The sequence below is a fragment of the Canis lupus genome, chromosome 30 (genome assembly GCF_048164855.1).
Source record: "Canis lupus baileyi chromosome 30, mCanLup2.hap1, whole genome shotgun sequence".
In the NCBI taxonomy this organism is placed as follows: Eukaryota; Metazoa; Chordata; class Mammalia; order Carnivora; family Canidae; genus Canis; species Canis lupus.
In genome coordinates this window covers 7,758,834-7,781,478 of record NC_132867.1, presented here as the reverse complement: position 1 = coordinate 7,781,478, position 22,645 = coordinate 7,758,834, and the positions used below count along the sequence as shown (strand labels likewise).

The window sequence follows — 22,645 nt, the reverse complement described above, 5'->3', positions numbered from 1 at the left end:
GAAATTCTTCTGTTAGCTTCACTAAAGAATAGAAGAAAATATTAGGGTGCTTTTTGAATTTATATTTTTTATGCACTGAAATAACGATGGCATTTGTAAGTTATATTTGTCATTTAAATATTTGGGATGCCTAAGTGGCTCAGCGGTTGAGTGTCTGCTTCTGCTCAGGACGTGATCCTGGAATGCAGGATCGAGCCCCATATCCAGCTGCTTGTGGGAACCCTGCTTCTCTCTCTGCCTATGCTTTTCCCTCCCTCCCCCACCCCCCCTCTCTGTGTCTGTCATGAATAAATAAATAAATTCCTTAACAAAAAATAAATAAATATTATCTTAGTGTCATTGAATATGAATGATAGAATAATAGATACACTAGTTATAGAAACAATAGTGTTCAAAACAATCGCCTTAGAAAGCTTTAAATCCATTGATATCTTTGTCATTTGTGGCTACTGTATTTTGGTGTATGGATTTCTTTTCTTTTTTTTTAATTAGCTTAAAGTTCTGAATGTATTACTTATTATTCCATTGAAGTCAAATATGATTTTTAAAAATGCAAATGCACTAATTGAAGAAGTTTATGGTGAGTAACAAAATACACATTCTTGCAGATAACAGTATTAAGGATCCAATAGGGTAGAGTTTAATCCTATGACAACAAATAAAAATAATATGACTTAAATAATTCAAATAAACTTTCAAGTTTAGGTTCTTCTACAAAATGGACAATCTATATCAATTTACTTTGTTCTCAAAGTTGAATTTAAAATTACTGAATTAATTATTGCATTAAAATAGATTGTATTTATTTAAATATTATCAGATTGCAAAAAATGAAACAGCATATGAGAAAAGAAGAAAAGTGAAAGATCCCTGTAATCTTTTTGTCTTGCAAAAATTGACGTTAATAAATATATCTAGCTGTACATCTAACTATCTAACTATATCACTAAAGGAAAAAGGAAGACAGAGAAATTTTTAACAGAAGTAAATATTTTCATCTTTGGGCCAAGATTGAGTAACAAGAACCAGATTTACCAACCTAAATTAAACAAATAAAAATCTAGATAATATCTGAAAAATTGTTCTCTAATTAGACAATACACAGCACAGAGCTGTGAGTCTCTGACAGAAGGCACCCCCCCCCCAAAAAAAAAATGTCCTGAAGAGATGGAAATCAAAACTTCTGTTAGAAGTTAATAGTTAATTGAAAAATAAGGCAGAAAATCAGTAAGGACATAGAAGACTAGAACAATTTTTCCTAATTAACATTTATAACAGCAGTATAACACACAATTTTCCCCAAGTGTAGGTGGAAAATTTACTGAGATAGATCATATTCTGAGCCATAAATCAAGTCTCAATAAATGTAAAAGGAAAAACATGCATATTCTCTCAACACAATAGAATTTAAAAAGAAATCAATAAAGGAAATTTATTTGGAAAATCCCCTCATATTGAAAATTAATCAACAAACTTCAAAATAATCCATGCACTAAAGAGGAAATATAAATGAAAGTTTTGAAATATTTTAAACTGAAAAAACAAATTTAAATAATAAAATTTATAAGATACAGCTAAAAGAGTATCCAGAGCAAAATTTATAGCATTGGTTGCATTTATTAGAAAAGTAGAAAGGTCTAAATTCAATGAGTAAGCTTACACCTTTAGAAACTAGAAAAGAAGCAAACTGAACTCAAAGCAAGCAGAAAAAAGAAATTAATAATTATAAGAATTGAAATCAATGAAATAAAAAAAAAGAATAGAAAAATAAACCAGAAGACTTTTTTCTTTTCTTTCTTTTCTTTTCTTTTCTTTTTTCTTTTCTTTTCTTTTCTTTTCTTTTCTTTTCTTTTCTTTTCTTTTCTTTTCTTTTCTTTTCTTTCTTTTCTTTTCTTTTCTTCTTTTCTTTTCTTTTTTTTTCTTCTTTTCTTTCTTTCTTTCTCTTTCTTTCTTTCTTCTTTCTTTCTTTCTTTCTTTCTTTCTTTCTTTCTTTCTCTTTTTTTCTTTCTTCTTTTATTAAAAAATCAATAAAATTGAGTATAGCCAGAGTAACCAGGAAAAAAAAAAAAAAAAGACCAATGTTAGATAAAAGGGAACAATACAACAGAAACTATAGACCTTACATGAGTAGTAATGGAATACAAACTATGACATTCTTATGAATATATAAATTATAAAAAACTTTATGGTAGTAAACTCAAGTTAGATACAAATGTATTATCTGACAGACAAAATTATCATATAACAATGTATAGCAATATACAAATGTAACAAACCATAGAAGAAATTGATAGTCTGAGCAGCCATATAACCACTTAAAAATTAAATTCGTAGTTAAAAACATCCTACTTAAGATTTAAGGAAAATTTGGGCAAATTTTTCCAAATCTTTTCCAGAAAATAAGAGGTGATAAAAACCCCCAACTCATTTTTTTAAGTTTTTTTTAGGATTAATTAATGAATTAATGAATTAATTAATTTAGAGAAAGAGAGAGAGAGAGAAGACACACATAAGTTAGGGGAAGGGCAGAGGGAGAGAATCTTTAAGCAGACTCCCTGCTAATTACAGAGCCTGTTCATGAGCTCATGACCTGAGCTGACCCCAAGAGTCAGACACTTGACCAACTGAGCCATCCAGGTGCTCCCTTTTTTAGTTTCAATTAGTTATACATATTAATACTCCCTACACTTATTTTTACCCTCAAGTTTTTTTATATGAGTTCCACTTATTAAACATATGGTAAACCCTATATATGACACAGGAAACTATTAAAATCCCAGAGAGGATCACAGGCAGTAACTCCTTTGACATCAGCCATAGCAACTTCTTACTAGATATGTCTCCTGAGAAAAGGGAAACAAAAGCAAAATAAACTTTTGGGACTTAATCAAAATAAAGCCTATGTACAGCAAAGGAAACAATCAACAAAACACACACAAAAGGCAACCTAATGAATGGAAGAAGATATTTGCAAATATCATATCTGATATATAAAAATATGTAACAAACTCACCAAAGTCAACACCCCAAAAAACAAATAACCAAATTAAAAACCTGTCAGGGGACTTAACAGACATTTACCAATAGAAGACATCAAGGTGGCCAACAGACACATCAAAAGGTGCTCAAACTCTCAATTCATTTTTGAGGCCAGCAGTGATTTCAAAACCAGTCATGATATTACAAGAAAAGAATAATATAGATCATTATTCCCCATGAATATAGACCCAAAGAACCTTAAATTTTCAGCACATGGAATTCAATGATTTTAAAACAAACAATCTAATCATGAAATGGGCAAAAGACATGAACAGACATTTCACCAAAGAAGACCTACACATGGCCAACAAGCACATGAGAAAATGCTCCGCATCACTTGGGAAATACAAATCAGGGAAATGCAAATCAAAACCACAATGAGATCCCACCTCACACCAGTGAGAATGGGGAAAATTAACAAGACAAGAAACAACAAATGTTGGAGAGGATGTGGAGAAAGGAGAACCCTCTTTCACTATTGGTGGGAATGTGAACTGGTGCAGCCACTCTGGAAAACTGTGTGGAGGTTCCTCAAAGAGTTAAAAATAGAGCTACCTTAGGACCCAGCAATTGCCCTGCTGGTGCTTTACCCCAAAGATACAGATGCAGTGAAATGGCAGGACACCTACCCCCCCCCCCCCAATGTTTATAGCAGCAATGTCCACAATAGCCAAACCTTGGAAGGAGCCTTGGTGTCCATCGACAGATGAATGGGTAAAGAAGATGTGGTCTATGTATACAATGGAATATTACTCAGCCATCAGAAAGGACGAATACTCACCATTTGCTTTGATGTGGATGGAACTGGAGGGTATTATGCTGAGTGAAGTCAATTGAAGAAGGACAGTCATTATATGGTTTCATTCATACAGAGAATATAAAAAATAGTGAAAGGGATTATAGGGGAAAGGACAGAAAATGAGTAGGAAATATCAGAGAGAGTGACAAACCATGAGAGACTCCTAACTCTGGGAAACAAGGGATAGTGGAAGGGGAGGTGGGTGGGGGATGGGGTGAATGGGTGACAGGCACTGAGTGGGGCACTTGATGGGGTGAGGACTGGGTGTTATACTATATGTTGGCAAATCGAACTTTAATATATATATATATATATATGGCATAGTACATCTTGGCAAATTTGACTTCATCCCAGAAATATACAGTTTAAAAATGAAAAATCAATGAATGAAATTTACAACATTAACACATCCAAAAAGAAGTACCATTTGAATATTTCTATAGATGCAGGAAAAGCATTTGAAAGAGTTCAACACCCATTCATGATAAGATTCTCAAAATTGGATGAAAATTCCTCAATCTGAAAAAGAATTTGTATAAAAAATGTGCAGCTAACATGCAAAAGGATTTATCCAAATTTCAAAACAAGAAAATAGCATCCCAGTATTAAAAAAAAAAAAAAAAAGTGATACTCTGTGTCTGGGCTTAACCACTGTTCCCCTGACTGGATCTGTCCTGGGGTTCAGGATTTGACTGCTGGACTCCTGGCATTTAACAACTCTTCATCTAAGATATCCAGGAACTTGTTTTCTTTTTTTGTTTCAGAAGAAATTATTTCTCAAAAAATACACAAAAACAAAGGGAAGTCTTGCTTTTAATCAAAGAGCAGGAGTAAAAACTCAATATTTTCGTACATAGCCATCTGGTGTTTTGTATATATACTTTTAAATTTTCTATCAGAAGTGAAGTCATCCTCTAGCCCCTACTTGTAAACTGCTTGTTTCATAATGTGTCAATTTTCCTGTCATTAAATAATTACATCGATTTTATATTTCATTTAAAAAAAAAGGCTTTTTTTGAAGGCTTTATCCAAATTTCAAAACAAGAAAAATATGTGTTTTCACTACTTTTAATTAACAATATACTGTATATCCTAGCCAGTGTAAATAAGAACATAAACAAAATCAAACAAATACTGATTGGAAAGGCAAAAGTAAAAGTGTTCATATATTGGATGACATAATTTATGTAGAAAAATTTAAGGTATCCATATGAAAGCTCTGAGAATTAATAAGTTCACTCAGCTAATTTACACAATGTACCAAAATCAAGTTGTAGTTCTATACAATAACAAACAATTGGAAATTGAAATCAAAGTATACTACTGTTTACAGTTATAAGATATTTAGGAATAGATCTTACCAAATTTAACAAAATATAGACAACACTCATTAACTAAAAACTACAAAAATATTGCTGGAAGAAATTAAAGACAATCTAAAAAATGAGGAGATTAGGAATAGATATCAGGAATGGGAAAATCCCACATTATTAAAAAGACACTTCTCAACAAGTTGATCTCTAATTTGAAGCTAGCCAAATGAAAACTCAGCAGGGTAGTTTTTAAGGGAGGGAAGAGGTAAAAATTGACAAACTGTTTTCATATGTACACAGAAAATCACAACATATAGAATAGCAACCATTTTTGCCATGGGAAAAAAAAAAGATTTTAGTGCTTTAGTTTACTGATGTTAAGACTTGCTATAAAGACAATGGGTTAGTGACATCAGGATAGACATATAGATCATTGGGGAAAAAAGAGAAATCTCAGAATAGATTTACCTGTATAGGGTTAATTAATTTTCAACAGAGGAGCAAAGGAAATTCAATTAGTAAAAAGATGGTCTTGTCTAAAATCTTGAAACAATCGAATATGCATTTTAAAAAAGAATCATAAACTTTACCTAACACCATATATAACATCTAGCTTAAAATGAATAAAAGATATAAATATAAGAACTTAGAAGAAAACATAGGTTCTATTGTTACAAGGACAGAAATATAGATCTAAGGAACAGAATAGAGAATCCAAAAAATAGTTATGCAATATGTAATTTCAGAAATTATGCAGAATACTTAAAAATCAAGAGATGGTCAGAGATAAGTGGAGATTGCCTAAATTATCATAACTTGAAAGGATTTGACTGAGACGTGAGACCACCCGCATCAACATAACTATTCGCTCCAAGATATTCTTACTTAGGAAGTTAAGTACCTCCAGTGTTTACTCCTGGAAGTTCTTGCAAACCAGTTTATACAGGTATATATTTTGTTCACCTGGGCAAATGGTTGTCTAACCAGAACATTGCTCACAGTTATCTGAGCAAGAATTTGGCCGCTTAAAATTGCTTCAATTTTGCTTCCCTAGGACAGACTTTACCAAATCCCAATTAATTTCTGATAAGGAAAGACTCGTTTTAAACTGCTTGTCACCAATTCCAAAAACCCTCTACATTCCTCTTGTAGTCTTCCCTCTTGACACACCATACAGAATGTCAAAATGTTTTTCTTCACTCCTAGAGTAAATTACGAAACTCAGCTTGTTTGATCATCAGGCCTTATGTGGTTGGCCATATGAGGGTAGACATCAAAATAAAGGAAAGCTAATATGATGGCATTAACATGAAGACTGAATTCTAAGTAAAAAAATTCAATAGGACAGACAAAAAAAGCTGTATGTTGCCAAAATGTTTCTATCAACTGAAGAAATATTTAGTTGGAAATATAGGAATATATTGAACAAAATCTCATACTCACATAAAAAAATTAGAGGGAAGATATTATACCTTTTTTTTTAAAAATTGGCAAGTCAATTAAAGCAAAATAATAAAAATAAAGAGTACAGGAATAATAGAACTAAGAAGTTTTATTGAATAGGCATGTAGTATATATGTATCTGTTGGCTACAAAACATATTTTAAGAATCTTAACATTTTTATTAGTTGATTATGTAAACAATGAAAGAAACTCCTTATAAATCAAGAAAAATATACATAAAACAAGATTAGACCTTTGAAAATAACACAGTGAGAAGTGAATTTGACCCACAAAAAAAAAAAATGCTACAGTGAAGTCATGTAAACATTTTAAGACTCCACTAAAAGATTTATTTTGGGGGGTGCATGTATGGCTCAGTTGATTAAGCATGACTCTTGATTTCAGCTCAGATCATGATCTCGGGGTTGTGGGATCAAACTATATGTCCACCTTTGTGCTAGGCCAGGAGTCTCCTTTTCTCCCCCTCTCTCAAATAATTAAATCTTAAAAAAAAAAAAAAAAAAAAATACTTGGTTTTCATTCCTAGGGAAAATTATATGTCACAATGGAGACTTGGATAAATAAAAATAGGGCATTTCAAATTTTATTGTATGTAGTCAAAACCATAATAAAATATAATGTAATAAAACATAGTATAATGTAATTCAATTCAATATAATAAGAATATAATTCCTGAACAGTTATCAATGTGCAGATAACAAACTGATGGTTAGTAGAGGTGAGGCAGCTGGGGGGATGGGTTAAACAGATGATAAGGATTAAGTTTGTAATATGTGTTTACAAACAAATTTATATCTATATATATGTGTGTATATATATATATATATATTTTTTTTTTTTTTTGTCTACAGAATGTCTCATAACCTATGTTTTAAGTTTCAAAATTTTGTTCCATTTCTCAGGGTCCCACATTCCCTCCCAGTCCTTACAAAGCAGTGACTACATTTGTTTCAAGTAGAAAAAGATCATCATTAACATATCTCTATTGTCAAATTCCTCAGTGGCTTGTTCATCTGGCTGGCTTCCACTTCCTCTCTTTCTGAACTTCTCATAAGTCTTAAAAACTAAAGTCCATCAGAGCACCAGGTTAAAAGAATATTCTTCCTTCACTTTGCTCTATTTTTCTCTCTCCGGTTTTGTTCCTGTCTTGCTTTCTCAATCTTTTATGTTTTCCTCTCTCCTGTTTCCCCTTTACTCTGGCCTTTTATCTCCATGTACAAACAAAGTATCATTGAATTTTACTACCCTATGCCATCATCCTCTTTTTTCATCCTTGAAATCTTACAAAGAATAATTCATATATGCTGCTTTCACTTAGTTATCAGCCAGTCATTCATAACAACAGAGTTTCTACCTGTATTAACAGTTAATAAAAACAGTTTTCTGCCTTTCCATCATTCTTCATGTGAATAGCATAGGCTATGGGCATATTAATAAAAATTCAAGTCACAATTCTGGGACCTTGGATATGTTCACCTCTATAATGTTTTGGTTTCATGTATATAAAATATATTTATTTCATATAACTATTTGATGAAAATATATGTAGAAATGCTTCTGTAGAAAGTATGGGTCATGTTATTATACTTTAATTACTCTTTATAGCTTCTGAACTTGCTTTTGAATATAAAATTTTCTTCTAACATTTCACAATTCCGTTACTCTATGGTTCTGTTTTTTTGTTTGTTTGTTTGTTTGTTTGTTTTTGTTTCTGTTTTGTTTTTGATTATCTTAATTAGGATTATTCATTAAAAAATTAGGATTCTAAAAATGTCAGGAGTTAGAACAAAGGGCGGAGCCATTGAACCCTAAAGGTGACTATAAAGGGAACAGGAAGAAGGCTGTTGGCCTGGAGAAGGGTGGAGCTAAATTGTCAGGATCATAATCCAGTGCTACAGTGTAAGGAAGTCATATACGCAGCATGGTGGAAACAGTATCACGGAAAATAACTAGAGAAATGTGGTCCAAATGTATGGTAAATGTTTGGATAATGCTGAACAAATCACAGTGTGCTCAGGTAACATATATCTCCCTGGTAATTCTGACATGCAACTAAATAGGATATTTTAGTTCTCAAATCCTACTATGAGAGGGCTATGGAATATAGAATAAAGGGACTTTCCCTATATCTCTGGATTTTAAGAACTATTATTTATCTCTATTTCTTACTCTTTCTCCAGATGCATGACTGTAACCTTATGAAGATTAAACAGTTTCCTTGAATATTTATGACTCTGACATTCTATCTTAATAATTTTTGACTAATAGAAATCATTCATTTTTTCTGAGATACAGATTTATCCTTTGGAAATAACTGACACCTGTATTTTCTGGAAATGACCCAGGAATGCTAAGGAAAATATATAAATTGTTGGGAATTTACATTATTATATTTAATATTATCTTGTATCTATTTGATTTTTTTTCTATTTGATTTTATGGACTGCTTTTATTCCCCATCCATGTGTTGAATCATTGCATAGTTAGCCATTCCTGAACTCTTAATTATAGTCATTGTTAGATACAGAGTAATGCATCATGATGATAACTTCCTTGCTAAATATTTCCTGATTTTTTTGCATTTCCTTCTATTTTTAAGAACAACATCATTTTACTCATCCCAATGCTTCTATTTAGCAAGGTTGAAAAACTGAGACTTTTGTACTGTAGTCTTCTGAAGAACTTTGAACCCAACCTACTTCAGTAATAGGGAGCTGACTGGGGTCTGTCTCGAGGACCTAATTGGTATGAGTGACCACCGCAGAAGAGAGCAGATCTATTTGTATGCAAGTGTCAGTGTGACACTCACAGTGAAAGCAGAAAACAGCAAGCCAACAGTTCAGGACTAGTCATTCAAATGGACCCAAGGTCATTTCCTTTTGTCTATGTTTTTTTATAAAGAGTTACTTAGAGATGGGAAATGGAAGAAATGAATTTTTCATGAAATACAGTGCCAGAGGAAAAGGAAGAAAAATGTCTATTTCACTGTGTAGACCTGCAAAGGCAGGTTGGCTACAAAATGTCCTGGGCAAAGCTTGACTCTCTTCTGCCAGACAGTTGGATGAATGGAGCTGAGCAGTGAGTAATAACCTACCAATTTCCCTTAGGTATACACCTGGATGGTAAAATAATATAACAACAACATCTTTCATCCTTGCTCAAGGAATGATTCAGAATTCTCTGTATCAAGATCAAAATCTAGAACTGTTTATATTTTATAGCCATAACATTATTTTTTTAATGCTCAGGGAAATACTCATATATTTTTTTTTGAAGTTTGGAAATTTTGTAATGTCTTCCTTATGTTTGTAATATAAACAATTAAATCTGAATTCATAATTATAAGGGGCACTTCAAAGAAGTGTATTAATAAATATCTTCTTACTGTTAGTGTTCCCTAAGCAATTTCTATAGGTCCCACTTGACTCCTGTGATCTTATGCTAAGAAGAATAAAAGAGAAATGGACTTTAAAAAAAAAGAAAGAAGGAAGGAAAAGATAGAGATAGAATGAGAAAGATGGAAAAATGGAATGAAAAAGGAAGGAAGGAAAGAAGGGACAGAGTGAGAGAGAAAGACTGACTTTGAAACATAAGATACATAACATATTGGTAACAAATTAGAAAATAAGGCTGTGAGTGTTATAATGAGTAAATAGTATTTTAAGCCATTCAAGAGTCACATACATTTAAAATCTTGGAATAGCTATCTGAAATGAATATATATCTCTAGGTGTTATTTAAGTAAACATGAATGTATTTCCCTGAATATTTTTGAAGAGTTAATCTACATAGCACCACTTGTATCTACCCATTTAACATTCTTTATTCTTCCTGAATCTTAATACAAATGAACTCTACTTATGTGAAATTTGCTAGCTTTTCTCTGTTATTAAACAACTTTTCTTAATTTTTTTTCTCTTCTTTCCTGCTTCCTTCTTACCTTTGTTCCATTTTTTTTTTTCTTTTATTTTACCTGCCTTCTGTTGTGCCCAAGATTACATATCCGAGAAACCACCAAGGAGCCGACACCGATGCAAACACACGAGGGTTTATTTACAAACTCGAGCTTGGGCTTGGGTCCAAGTACACCCGACACAACGGAGCAGGGACTAGGACCCCGAGGTGGGTTCCAGCTTAGTTTTATGGGCTGGTCTGGGGACCTCTAGAAAGGGTGGAGGAATTTCTCAAGTTCTGTTTACATTACGATATGGGGCTTTCAAGGGCATTGAGCTCTGTTCTCATTCTAATATGGGGCTTTCTAGGGCGTTAAGCTGGAAGCTGTTTTTTTCCTGTAACTGAAGTAATGTAAATTTCAGCTCTTCTTCACAGGGGCCTGGGATGTCTGTACTTGCGCTAACACTGAACTTAAGGTGGAATGGCCTTAATTTTCTTGGCCTCCACACTTCCTTATTATATCTTCTTTCTTATAATTACCTGCAATACATACCAGATGAGATTTCATGTTTTTCAGTGGAGGTCTTGTTAGGGTTATCATTAAAAGCTTGGTCATTATTATCTGAATTAACAAATTAACAAGAGTCAAAATGATTTAAAATGCCTAAATAATGGCAGATAATTAAATAGAGAAATGAAATTAACTGAAAAACAGTTTGAAATAAGGAGCAGGTAAATTAAACAGCACCTGTGTTTTACTAATTGCTATTGGTTTTAGTACCTAAAAAGATGATCTGGTAAATTCTGTTACATTAGGGAATGCAATAGCAGTGAAGATGGATCAGAGTTCTTTCATCTGACTATAAACCTATTTGAAGAAATTACTGTAAGGATATGAGGATAGGTTTTGCCTTAGGTGAATTTGACACAATATTTCTGTATGAATACTAAAAATATCCTGAGTCAGAAGTAGTGGAAATATTATGATTTGAAAAAAAAAAAAACAAAAACAAAAAACAAAAAAACCACCAAAGACTAATTTATCATAATTAAAACAAGAACATGGTAGACCACGGTGACTTTCAATCATTGTCAACCTTGTTCCAACCAGGACAGCAAAAGCATAGAACTTTGGCATCTAGGACTCATTAGAACCACAAATTCCTAAGAAACTTTTCTGCGAATATATTTAATTTGTTTAATGGCAAAGGATGAAATCTGAAGGAAATGACTTCAGTTTTACTTATTTAAAAAGATTTTTTTCAGCACCTTCTTCTGTTTGACTTCAGTTTTAAAACATAATTTAGTTTAAATAGGTAGAAGTGTTAAAGTTCCCTGAATTTATGATATTGGAAGTAAGAAGTTAATTATGACCACCATTTCCCCATTAAAAAAAAAATCATTATTTAAATCCCCACTTTACATTTTGTATCATGTATATATCTCACACATTCCAGCCTCTAGCTTACAGATCTATGCAGAGGACCTTTATGAAAAATAAAATTGCATATAGGATGCCTTTCAAATTATAATTCTTCTACATGGAAAAAGTCTAAATAGGGTACATATGGCACTTCCTCTCCTCTCCTGGAGTGTCTGACATAGGGCGAATCAACGATTTGGTAACTTTCCTCTAAATTTTATGTATCACTATGCAATTCTTTAACAGTTAAATTCTTGATAGTTATCAAGTATTAGGACTAGAGTGCCCATAAAAGGTATATATAGGGTAGAGTTTGTAATTCCTATAATTCCTGAAAATATATTAAATAATTTTATACTTTGTACTTTTATTGAACAAAAATTTTATGATCTTTATTTTTAAGGAAATTATTGCATTAGCAAGTTTATCGGTTAAAGTGAGTTCTTTCCCCTCCATAAATCTATTACCTGTTTCATATTTCTATCTCAGATTCAGTGAGAGCACTAGGCACATAGTAGGAGCATCCATTTATAGACGACAGAATACAGTGGTACTGTACCTGTTCATTTATTTCCTTTGTATCTTCCATACTGAATAAGAACACAACTGTTTAGAGCACTTAATTGTGTGAGTTCATGGAATGGAACCTCACATCCTCTTGTGTGTTTGTGTTGCTGGGAGACCTAGGTTACTGCCTACAATTTGTTTTTGTACTAAATAAAGCTGCAGAAACCCAATCCAACAGTTTTTGGCAAGGAAGCTCCTCTTCATCATGTACCTCCCTCCCTTGGGGCTTGGACAGTCTTCTCTCCTTGGAAGGCTTAAGCATTTGTAACTTTTTACATCTACTGTGTCCCTTGAGAATTGTATTTTCCCAAATTTCAAAAGAAAAGTTGGATTGGCATTTTCTCACATTGTTTTTTCACACTTCTTCCAACTTTCAAGAAAGTAAGAACCACTTGATAGCAACACTTGTACTATTGCTGCCTCTGTTATTAACTCTTTACTATATTTACCATTACTTAAAGATTAAGGTAGAACCTTAGCTAACTTGTCCTCTTATTCAGAACTTTTCATTAAAATATTTCTTTTGGATTCACCTGAGTTTCTATAACAACAATTCTCAGTACATGGCTTAATGATTCCAGATAAGGCAGCATGAACATTATCTCTTGGATCTTTATCCCTTACCTTGCAGAATTTTACAGTTTACCATGGAAGTAAGAATCAGTTTCTTTTCCTTTTTTTTTTCTTTAGATTTTATTCATTTATTCATAAGAGACAGAAAGAGAGAGAGAGAGAGGCAGAGACATAGGCAGAAGGAGAAGCAGACTCCCTGAGGGGAGATTATTTCAGGCAAGTCCTTAGATGGAAAAGCAGTCTTATGCAAATTACTCCATCATTCTTTGGGGGATGGAGAGGACACATGTGGCCGACTCCTTGGCATCTACCGGAAAGTTTCTGACCTACTGATTAAGAATATATTTCTTGGGGAAGATTGAGGTTGCAATTAAATTAGGAATTAAGCCCCAGTTTGGGACTCAGCCTAAAGGATGACTTTTGAACCTGTGGTTTTCTTATTAACACTTTTGTCTCTTCTGAGGTCTCTCTCCTTGGCTTGCAGATAGACATCATCCTCCTATGCCCTCACATGGTCTTTCCTGGGCATGCCCACATCCTTGGTGCCTCTTTGTGCATCCAAATTTCCTTTTATTTCCTATTATTATTATCCACCAGTCAGATTGGATTAGGGCCTACCCTAATGGCCCCATTTTAATTTAATCACACCTCTAAAGGCTGTATCCAAAAACAGTCAACATTCTGAGGTACTTGGATACTGAAGCTTCAATGAGACAGTTTGGGGAGCACATATTTGAGCTCATAACACAAAACTTGAATTTCATATAATTTTCAAGTATGCTAAAAGACTATTCTTTTAAAAAATATTTTCCAAATATTTAAAACTGTAAAAAACAAAACAAAACAAAACAAAAAAACCTTTGTTAACTTGCAGACCCTACAAAAACAGGCAGGCAGCAGGATAAATTTCATGCATAGGCCTTAGTTTGCCAAACCCTGTCGTGGAGAATCATTCCACCCTTTTAGTATTTCTCTTGCATCTGAACTCAGTAAGTCAAATTATATACAATGTATAGTACATTGGTACTTTCTTGTTAAGAAGACACTGTTTTCATTATAATTTAATTTTATATCTAAACTCCAAAAATAACCCAATACATACTATAAGTATCAGGTTCTGTTGGCTCCAATTTTATCAGACTACTCTTAGAGGGTATAACTTAGTTTGTGTTCATATTTTAACTATTTTACAAAGATATGTGTTGTGCCCAAGATTGCGAATCCCAGAAACCACCAAGGAGCCGACACCGATGCAAGCACACGAGGGTTTATTTACAAGCTCGAGCTTGGGTCCAAGTATACCCAACACAGGGGAGCAGGGACTTGGACCCCGAAGTGGGTTACAGCTGGGTTTTTTATAGGCTGGTCTAGGGGATTTCCAGAAAGGATGGAATAATTAGGCTGGTCTAGGGGATTTTCTACCATGGGCGTGGGCTGTTGTCTTTCTGATATGGGATTAACTGCCGACGACATTGAGGACATTCTGCAGTTTTTCCCTTTAAAGTTCAGCTCTTATTCACAGGGGCCTAAGATGGCTGTACTTGTGCTAATGCTAAACTTTAGGTGGGATGGCCTTAATTTTTCTCGGCCTCCACAATATGCATGTAATAATAATTAAATGTACTGTTTAGTTGAACATACTATATATCATTTGATTCTCATATTTTTGCTCTTGAGTTTAGTAATAGGGTCTTCCTTAATTATCTCATCAGTGTTAAATAACCAAGCATAGTTTCTATTCCATTGTTAATGAGTAATGCATATAAATACGGGAAATAAGGACAGCATCAGTCTCATATTATGTACAAGGAAACTAAGGCTCAGACAGTATAAATGATTATCATACAGTGAATAAGTTCAAAGCTTATTAGGGACAAGAGATTTCTGGTATTTTGTGGTATTACTTAATGTGATATAGACATATGCCAATCAATGCACTTTTATATTTACCAATATAATCATATAATATTCCAGAATTAAGGTGCATCACGTGTGAATATTTACTATTTTTTTTTTCTGTATAAAATGATAAACTATTCAGGACAGTGAACACAAGATTAATATACATTATTTCAATTTATAATTTTAAACCAAACTATGTTGTAAGGATCCAAAAATAAGACATGATCTCTTGGGCAGCCCAGGTGGCTCAGCGGTTTAGCCCGCCTTCAGCCCAGGGCCTGATCCTGGAGACCCGGGATAGAGTCCCATGTCGGGCTCCCTGCATGGAGCCTGCTTCTCCTTCTGCCTGTGTCTCTGCCTGTGTCTTTGCCTCTCTCTCTCTCTCTCTCTCCTGTGTATTCTCATGAATAAATAAATAAAATCTTTAAAAAAAAGAAAGGACATGATCTCTCAGTTTTTGAAAAAGGAAAAATAGTCATGTCATGAAAACTGTGGTTATAATACTATAAGAAAAGCACAAATACAGATCAATAAAAAGTTCAGTTGTACATCAAAAATATATATACTTTGGATCATATCTGTAGAAAGTTGATAAAGGAAGTAATATTGAAAAAACCTTGAAATAAGAGTGTTTCAGTTCATCATGATAGTCTGTGCATACACAGGTCTCTTTTCACCTCAATTCACATTTAAATTTCATTAGAAATACACAAAAATTAAAAAAAAATGTGAATATAGCAGTTCTGAAAATTCAAGAGGGGTCTCAGGATCATAACAAGAGGTTAAACAATTTCTGAAAGATTCTATGCAAATAACTGAGAACCCACAACTTCATGCCAGGAAAAATCTCTGAAATGTAAACTTGCTAGCAAAGTGCTAGAAGTGCAATGAAATCAACAATAGTCTGTAGAATGAAATGGATCACTATAGTCATCTGGGAAATTGAATAAAAATTAAGGTAACAGGTAAGCCATAACTAAGATAAATGAGATAAAGAGAATTATGAAACAATGTATTTTCATATGTTGAAATCCTAGTTTTCCAAAGACTATCATTTTATTTGTTTCTCCGAAGTTTTCTTAAGTATATATATATACATATACCCATGATAAGCAGATAACGTTAAAAATTTTTGTTAAGATTTATCAAAGTTATTAACCATAATTACTTCTGCATTTTCTATTCATTGATGTTACTAAGTATGTGAAAGTTTGACTTTTATACTGCTACTTCCTTTATTATACAACTCTTAGCAATCTAAAATTTTCCTCTTTGGCCTCCCGAATTTAAATATAGTCACGATGGAGGGGTTCCTATTAGGAACAAGTAGTTATTAAATTTTAAAATACTCTCTATAGCTTCAAAATTAGGATAGTTCTAAAATTCACCAATATCCCAAGCCAACAGCATAAGTAACAGATAATGAAACTATTATCTGAAAACAAATTTGGTTCCAGATCTGAAGATCACAGCAAAGGATAATTCAGTTTAGAAAGGCTATTGTGGTTATATGTAACATTAAAACCATCAACTAATGTCATTCCCTGAAGGAAAAGACTATTTTGAGAGGAGACATATTAAGGACAGTTCCAAGGCCTACTGGATCAGAGCACTAGCTACAATACAGTTTAGGGGAATGGTCATGGGAAGTATAAATGACCAAAACGTTTAAGTCTTATGGATGAACTGTTTTTTACTCAGAGGGGAAGATTTGAAAGGGACAAAGAAGGCCTGATGATTTAAGGGAAAAAAAAAAAAAAAAAAAAAAGGAAAGCAATAGACTAGTTCATTTTTGAACTATAAAGAAAGAAGAAGTGCATAAAATGAAGGAGGAAGAAGAAGAAGAAGAAGAGGAGATGGAGGAGGAAGAGGAATGGAAGAAGGAGGAGGAATGGAAAAAGGAGGAGGAGAAAGGGGAGGTGGAGGAAGAAGAGGAGAAGGGGGAAGAGGAGAAGAAAAAAACATAAAGGGCAAAACTTATTAAAAACACATCACTTCACTTCTTTTAAGTGAGCTTTCAAATTAAGAAACCTAGTAAGGCATCTACCTCACCTTCGACAGGTGTGGTACGTTTAAGTGTGAATTACAAGTTAAATAATTTTAAGAATAACTTTTAAGTAGATTTAGATTGGATAATGAGAAGGGAGGATATTTTTAAAAATAAAATGCATACTTGGTGGTGAAGTTTTATGATTTTTTGAGCAGTTTTCAATTAAGTTCCAAATAAATAGTGATGCATACATGATTGCTATACCATTTATCTTTGTATCTCTAAGTATATTTACATTTAGAACTATAGATGTAAATAATGCATACATGGCAAATGTTAATAATTATTAAATATTACATAATTATGTTATTCTTTCAATGAATCTTTAAGTTTGAAATTTTGCATAATAAATAGTTTTGAGAATATATTGACAATTTTGTAAGTCTATAATGACAGCCCCATGGTATTTATTTATTTATTTATTTATTTATTTATTTATTGGAGTTCAATTTGCCAACAAGCCCCATGGTTTTTAATTTTTTTTTTTAAGATTTTATTTATTTATTCATGAGAGAGAGAGAGGCAGAGACAGGCAGAAGAAGAAGCAGGCTCCATGGAGGAAGCCCGATGTGGGACTCGATTCCAGGTCTCCAGGATCATGCCCTGGGACAGAGGCAGATGCTCAACCGCTGAGCCACCCAGGGATCCCGCCCCATGGTTTTTAAAGTAGAAATGAAACAGAATATATCATTTAGTTATAGTGCACTAAAATTGACATTAATTATAAATTGTAATTAGCAATAATAATAAAAACACACTTGAAATCATTTTTTATTGCTTAAAATACAACTTTCAGGGGCATCTGGGTAGTGCAGTCAGTTGAATGGCCAGCTCTTGGTTTTGGCTCAGATCATGATCTTAGGCTCATGAGATAGAGCCCAGAGATGGGCTCTGTACTCAGTATGGAGTCTACTTGGATTCTTTCTCCCTCTCTCTTAGCCTCCTCCCCTCACCCCATGCTCTGTCTCTCCCTCTCTGTCTCTAACATACATACATACATACATACATACATACATACATATTTTTTGAAAATATAACTTTCATTGAAGAGATGGTATTAAAGCAGAATTTGAAAGTTTAATAATTTCCCAAAGTACAGATATTTAGTAGAGATATATACTACTCCAAGGGTCAAGAAAAGCAGTAAAGAAAATGAATGTCAACATGGGGAACTAGAAAGTAAGACTAATCCCATTGCATTGTGTGACCACGTGGTATGAAATCTTTTACAAGATTCCTGCCACTTGCAGTTTCTGGTTGTTCCAGTCTTTTTATTATAGACCTTATTAGCCTCTGAAAAATATGATATTCAACTATTACATCATATTCTCTTCCTTTAAAGAGTGAATGGACTAACTTCTGATACAAAACAGACAAATTGAATTAAGAACTTTATTTTGGCTTCTTATTAGAAATATGTTTAAAACAATGTTATGAAAAAAAAAAGTTTGGGAATGGTTGTGAGCCTAGCCCCCATTCATACTCTGAAATCCCTGGCCTGTCAGTGTGATGGTACTTGGATATGGGAAACTTTAAGAGATAATGAGAATTTGATTAGGAGAGAAGCCTCTCATCAGGAACCATATCAGCCAGCACCTAGATCTTGATCTTCTCCGACTTCAGAACTGTGAGAAATAGATTGTTTGTTTTTTAAGTCACTCAGTTGATGGTATTTTGTTTTGGCAGCCCGAGCAAACTAATACAGAAATCAAGAACTGGAAAAATATATATTGGAAAAGGTAAAATTTATGATTAACATTACAATTAGGAAAAAGAATGGCATTAGGTAATAATAAAAGGTAAATATACTAACTGCATTAATCTTGGAAGCAACTAATTACATAAAGGTAAATTTATTAAAAATGTAAAGACAGATGCCTGAGTGGCTCAGTCCATTGACAACTCTTGATTTTGGCTCAGGTCATGATCTCATGGTTGTGAGATTGAGCCCCAAGTGGGCTCTGTATTGGGCATGAAGTCTGCTTAAAGATTTTCTCTCTCTGTCTCCCTCTGCCCCCTTATGCTCACTCTCCATTAAAAACAAAACAAAACAAAAACCAAAAATAAAAACAAAAACGAAAACAAAAACAAAAAAACAAAGGATCCCTGGGTGGCTCAGCTGTTTACCGCCTGCCTTTGGCCCAGGGTGTGATCCTGGAGTCCTGGGATCAAGTCCTGCATCAGGCTCCCTGCATGGAGCCTGCTTCTCTCTCTCTCTCTCTCTCATTCTCTCTCTCTCATGAATAAATAAACCTTTAAAAACAAAAACAAAACAAAACAAAAAAACAAGGAAAATTTGGTAAAAATAAAATTATGGCAGGGAGTGTAATTTATTTCTCCAATAAAAAGAAATATCTAGCAGATAGAAAGGTTATAGAATAATTTCATTAAAGAAACTCAGTTTAGTTTAATATATTTAGAACTTTCCCTTAAAGGATGTACCTTTCATTTTTATGTTCATGGGATAGACACAAAAGTAAGCTGTGAACTTTGTCATAAATAAATCTTAAAATTTCCAAGAAATAAACATTTTTTTTGCCTTAAACTTGTAAAAGATACAGTACATCAATAAGTGATAACATAAATAACACAAGACACATAAATCTAAACTCTGGTTCTTCCAAGATGCTAAAAAGGAAAGAAAAAGTAAAGAATCAAAACACCTCTGAAGTATGTTCAAGGGAAAAGCAGAAAGACAAAATATACAGATTAGTAACTAGAGAGGACACGAAAACAAGCAATCAGCAGAGATTAAAACAATAGAAGACTTCTAAATACAATTTTATAGGGATGGTTATTTATTACTGTGTAACAAATTAACCCAAAACCAGTGACTTAAAACAACATTTGTTATCTTACAATTTCAGTGTCTTAGGAATCCAGGTGTGATTTTGCTGTTATTCCAGCTCAGGGTCTTTTACAAACCTGCCATGAAAGCTTCAAGTAGGGTTGCAATTATCTGAAGGCTCAACTGAGGAAGATTTACATCCATGTATGATACTTGTTAAGATACCTCTCAGGTTGGAATGAGGATCTTAAGTTTCTTGCTTGTGGTCAGTCAGTGGCCCTTCTCAGGTCCTCACCACATGGGAGTCTCTCTTGGGCAGTTCACAACATGAAAGTTTGTGTCATTAGAATGAGCAAGCAAAAACAGCCAGAAAAAAAGAGGGGGGAACAAGACTGAAGACGTAGTCTTTTTAAAATTTCACTTGTGTGATCACACTCTAGAGAAGGTGGTTATAGAAGAACATGAGGACCAGGGGCAAGGATCATTGGGAGCCATTTTCAGAAGGTGCCTATTACAGCTGACAAATTAAAAAAACTCAATTTTCGGAAATTTATTCCCTAACAAATATAAACTATCAAAATATACAGACAGGCATAGGAAACTTAGATAAACTAATATAGAAAATTTTTCAAATATGATTAAATCAATAGCATTGGACGAGTATTTCATGTTTAATTTCTTTCTAGCTTAAAAAAGGCCAACGTTTTAATTATTTAAACTATCCAGATTTTGTAAGGAGATTTAAATAAGAGACTAAACTTTCCTAATTGTATCTAATAAAACTAAAGCAATTAATTACATAATTTGAATTGTCCCTGCTCCTCTAGGTGATTATTTTTCTTAGATGTTTGTTTTGTTGTTTCCTTTCTTCTCATCTCAGTGTAAAGTAATATTTATGCTGTTTGGAGCCTTTCCTGTGTGTTCACTGCTATATTCCCAATGGCTAGAATAGTGCCTAGAACATAATGTGTTTTTAATAATTGACTATATTGTTAATTTAAAAGATTAAGAAATATTAAATAATGTATTATGATTTTATTTGTCTTAAAATCACATATGTATCAGAAATAGGCATATGAATCAATTATCTAGAGTTTGCAATAGACATCAATGGGAAGAGAAGAAAGATAGTGTGCACTAAAAGGGGAAGAATAATCATCCCTTTATTAGTAAATCATTGAACTTTTTAGAAGTCTCTCTTGCTCTGGACACTTCATAAATAATAACTGGATGAAAGGATAAAACATAAATACCTCACTAGAGTTTATTGAAAACTTCATGTATAAAGAGTACTAAGGTAGAATTTTCTATGGCAAGGAATATGAAACTGCACAATATTTCATATTATTATTATTACTATTATTATCATAGCTAAATATATGTTTCTTTTCAGAAAGAAGATCAGAACAAAGAAGAGAAGCATTTTCAGTCCTGTGATGGGAAATCTCTATTTCAGTGATCAAACACATTATGATGTCATATTTTAAGTAAAGGGTTTATGAGGCATGGATTAAGACTTTCCGATATCTGTATATCTTGAAACTCAAGCTAACCGACTGCATCTCACAAGACTGAAGAGAAATATAATTAAAATGTTTAACATATTTCAGTGTTCCAAAACTGTTACATAGCATTCTTTATAGTGGGAGAAAAGGGTATTTGAATTTTGTTCAGCTTTCCTGTCGGATTCCCTTAGCCACTTATATTCTATCAACAAAACCATTGTTATAAGCAGAATTTTCATGAGTCACAAGATTCATATTCCTTGGTATACACAATATATATTATTCCCCCTTTGAATGTGGGTGGAATTGAAAGGATTTTACAGATAAAATTAAGATCCTCAATCAAAGAGGAGATTATCCTGGGTAGGCTTGATCTAATCAGACACTTACTGAGGGAAGATATTTACAGAGTGAGAGGGGTTATGGAGGGGGCCATGTGGCAAGGACCTGAGTATGATCTCTAAAACCTTAGAATAGTATCCTGATAACCACTATTTATTTATTTATTTATTTATTTATTTATTTATTCATTTATTTTTCCTTTTCACTATTCTTTTTTTAAAAAATATTTTTATTTATTCATGAGAGACACACAAAGAGAGAGAGAGAGAGAGAGGCAGAGACACAGGCAGAGGGAGAAGCAGGCTCCATGCAGGGATCCTGATGTGGCACTCAATCCCAGGACTCCAGGCTCATGCCCTAGGCTGAAGGTAGGTAATAAACCACTAAGCCACCCAGGGATCCCTGCTAACCACTACTAAGAAAACAGGAATGTTGATTGTATAGCTACAAAGAAATAAATTCTGCCAACAACCAGAGGGAGCTTGGAGGCTGATGTTTCTCTAGTCAAGCCTCTAGTTAAGGACACACCCAGCCAACACCTGCACTTCCATCTTGTCAAATCTAGAATGGTGGGCCCAGCTAAAACATTGTGGAGACCTGACCATGGCAAGTGAGAGATGATAAATCCCATATATCCTGTGGTTCTGTATTGATTTCAGATCATAGATGTATTTGGGCTAAACCAGTTCTCCATAATTTCCACACTGGTTTTAGTAAGATTCCAAGAACTACAATAGTAAACAAAATAGTTTGTAAGTCATCCTACTCAGAAACTTCCCTGTTTCCTCCTAGTGTATTCGCAGAAAATAATATTTCACAGACATCTAAGAATTAATTTATGTAATAAGCAGAAAAATTGTTAGGTTGGTATTTCCTATGACAAGTTTGATTCAATATGTTTTACATTTTAGGGTTTTTTTTCTTTGCAATTCTAAGAAAAATATTAATTGGTATAGAGTAACAAGCAAATGAAATGGGAGATATAT

General features: G+C 33.3%; 1 long non-coding RNA gene across 1 annotated transcript; it reads left to right on the top strand.

Annotated features, from left to right (window-relative positions):
- The first annotated feature begins 9,445 nt into the window (after positions 1–9,445).
- On the top strand, positions 9,446–21,679 carry LOC140621832 (uncharacterized). The gene is made up of 4 exons (XR_012021559.1): positions 9,446–9,693; positions 10,610–10,737; positions 18,711–18,763; positions 21,206–21,679. It is a non-coding gene; the product is annotated as an uncharacterized lncRNA (long non-coding RNA).
- Positions 21,680–22,645: the final 966 nt, after the last annotated feature.